Consider the following 3,628-nt stretch of genomic DNA (forward strand, 5'->3'; position numbering starts at 1 on the left):
GCAAATGAGAAGTTACGGCTGGTGAGATGGCTCAGTGGTCTAAAGCACCTACTTAGAACAAGCTTAACAAATGAGAAGTTACTTTAAACGTTCACTAGTTTTCCCATATTTAGCTATACCATGTAATTAAACTTAGCATTTTTATCCATACCTATTACATTTTCCCAGGGGGGCTGGGGAGATGGCGCAGTGGAATAAGTGCTTCCCTGGCAAGCACAAGAGCCCGAGTTCAATCCCCAGTTCCACCAAAAAAAAAAAAGGACTATTACATTTTCTCCTTGTAAAGATGGTAGTAGCTTAATGGAACTGGAGAACAGTGTAACAGTTAGGTCTCTAATTTTAATTCATAAAATTACCCAACAGCCAGTCCATTCACGAGCTTGGCATTGATATGGGCTGCTGGTTTATAAATCTGGTATTGACTAAAATCATTTGAATTTTTTCCTGGCTGAGATAATTCCCCGAATAGGAATGCCATGCAAACTGCAGACATCATTAATCCTACATATCAGAAAGTATTAGAAATATCATGGTTTGTTTGTTTTTCGCGGAGCTAGGGATTGAACTCAGGCCCTTGCGCTTGCCAGGCAAGCACTTATTCAAATGAGCTATCTCCCTAACCCCCTAAAATTACCATGTTTTTAATCCAAGAAATTTGGAGCTGTAGAACCATGAGGCTTTTTTCATGGTTGCACCAATAACTGCGTTATGAACCCTAAATCTCTGTATTATGGCTGGTGGTTTTCATGATCAATAATGAAATATAGGGGCCAGGGAGATGGCTCAGTGGAATACGCGCTTCCCTGGCAAGTGCAAGGGTCTGAGTTCAATCCCCGGTTCTACAAAAAAAAGAAAAAAAGAAATGTGAACTCAACATGCTTGTTCAGATGCTTTGCTTTACCAATCTATCTGTTTGCCCCAAAGAGAACACAAGAAAAGAGATTTGTGAGACTTTCGATTTTTCTGCCTTTTAAGAAAAATAAACCAGACCCCCTCAGGCTGAGAAGAGAATGCTTCTGCAGAGGTGCAGCAGTGTAACTGGTACATTGCTCTGATACATGCCTTACTGTCTTCAGACTATCTCACATCTTTTTTTTTTTTTTTTCCCAAGTATTTGGTTGTTATAGAGTCTCACTACACAGCTGAGACTCGTAGTGAGCCTCCTGTTTTCAGGCTCATCCCCTCCCTTTTCCCCAGAGTTTAAATCCCCCCCCCCAACCGGGGATTGAACTCAGACTCTTGAGCTTGCCAGGGAAGTGCTTATTCTACTGAGCCATCTCCCCAGCCCTCCAGAGTTTAAATCTATGAATATCTCCATCTCCTTTAACTTAACTAGTTTTTAGCATTTTCATTTCTTGAAAGATTCTCTAGTTTTGTTTTAAACTCCAACGAATTCTAATTATAAATGCTTGGAAGCAAGTTGTATTTATATCACTGGGTGCTAGACTTTGATACAAATGCCCCATCATGCTAGCTTTTGCCGCAGACAGACATGCGGAGGCAGTGTCATCGTGGATCGCCCAATCAGGACACGGACATGCAAGTCCGCTTGTGTCAGACCGTGTCCGCTGCTGACTGGCGCCGTGTTACCTTTGTCAGTTCGATCCCTCTTAGCATCAGAGGGGTTGGGAATGACCTTAGAGGCCAAGCATGTGCTGACCACGAGCAGGCCCGAGCTCAGACCTGAGACACACTCACCCTACCCGAGAGTTGCTCATCTCCTAGAATCAAAGTGCTTTGTTACCCGCCGCCATACTCTCAAAACAACAACGCAGATCTTCAGGTGCTCTTCTCCTTCGCTCCTGATAGGTTTCTGCTGTTGACATCCTTCTACGTAATTCACACCATTGCCTTCTAGCTCTTGTACATTTCTTAAATTTTGGTGTTGTCCTCGTACAGTGTTTTAGCATAGCTTCCTCTCTGACCTTTGTGTAATAAGCTTATACATTCGTATTTCTTTTAAGGTAGGAGAGGCCTTTCTTGGTTTGTCTTTTTTTCTTTTCTTTTCTTTTTTTTTAATTTTTGGCAGAACCGGGGATTGAACTCAGGCCCTTGCGCTTGCCAGGGAAGCACTTACTCCACTGAGCCATCTCCCCAGCCCCGTTTCTTGATTTTTCTACATGTAAGTCTTCTGATTTTGAAAGATGTACATTTACATAGACCACAGTGCCTTGCTTCTCCCCATTGCCACTCAGTGGCCAGGGCTTTAGACACCCAGGGCCTGAGGCACACGGGGCCTTAGACACACACGGGGCCTTAGACACGTAGGGCCTGACACCCGGGGCCTTAGACACACGGGGCCTTAGATACCCTGGGCCTGAGGCACCTACTTGACCTAGTGCTCTGTTTTGGTAGCTGTTGGAACTTACCCAGAAATTGTAGCTAGTATTTTTTTGCTAGTATTTTTTTAACCGTATATTTATTCAACTTGTTCACCAGTACCTATTTCCCAAGTTTGTTTAGAAGTGATAAGTGACCAATTCTTACTCTATTATACTGAATTCCATTTTCTATAGTATAAAGAACACTAGCTGTAACTCTGTTGCTAAGTAATTAGTTATGCTAACCCATCTATATCCTACATAAGATCCTTCCCACACACCTCATTGTATGGCTTGGATTTCACTAAGAAAAGATACTGCCACCAAGACTGATTATAAATACTTGACTATACTGGTTGATGGGACAAAATATGAAAGTGTTTTCAGGGATCATTTTACATGTGTCACCACCAAAGAATTCTACAGTGTTAAAAGTGTGTAAATTTCTGTAAAACATTGGCTACGTAAATGTGTTTCTTTCTTGAAATAACACATAGTTTGTACTTTTAGGAACTGCTTGGACTTTTATTTTGTTCAAATATACTGTCATATTAAATATAAGTGAATTTTATTTTGTAATTGGAATGGACTAAATTATCTTTAATAGCTTTTACCAGGAAAAAGGAGTTTATATATATTTAAAAGCATTTTCAGGGGACCGGGGAGATGGATTAGTAGAGTAAGTGATTCCCTGGCAAGCACAAGGGCCTGAGTTCAGTCCTCGGTTCCACCAAAAAAAAAAGCATTTTCCTATGTTTTCTCCTGTGTAGGTTGATTTATTTGTGAAACAAGTAACTTTTGAGAACATTTCTATTGTGACATGCAGTATGTATTTCATAGTAAATATCTAAGATTAAAGTTTTCTGAAAGGAAAATAGAGCTTTTTTCTCCTAAATGTTTTTAGTGTTTAGTCTTTTAGTAGTATTCTGAAGATTTGGTGTGTATTAGCCCTACTTAAACATTGACCAGTAGTGTAACAGTTTCCCTTCTAGTATCTTTTAAATCTATGTACTTTAATAGTTAAAAGAAAATAATTTTACAAAATTTTACTCTGTAAAAGCTGCCTTTTAGCCCAGTATATGGGTAATTTCAAAAGTGTATTTTTTTTTAAAATAAACTCATTTATTAGTGTCAATTTGTGTTTTTTAATAGTTTTTCTTAATTTTTAAAAATCTTGGGCTGGTGAGATGGCTCAGTGGTCTAAAGCACCTACTTAGAACAAGCTTAGGTAAAACACAGGGACCGGAGAGGAGCGCAGGCCGGCGAGTGAGTGAGACGACCCAGGCCGCGGGGTCCTGAACAGACCC

Source organism: Octodon degus, unplaced genomic scaffold (assembly GCF_000260255.1).
Source record: "Octodon degus isolate 3935 unplaced genomic scaffold, OctDeg1.0 scaffold00046, whole genome shotgun sequence".
In the NCBI taxonomy this organism is placed as follows: domain Eukaryota; kingdom Metazoa; phylum Chordata; class Mammalia; order Rodentia; family Octodontidae; genus Octodon; species Octodon degus.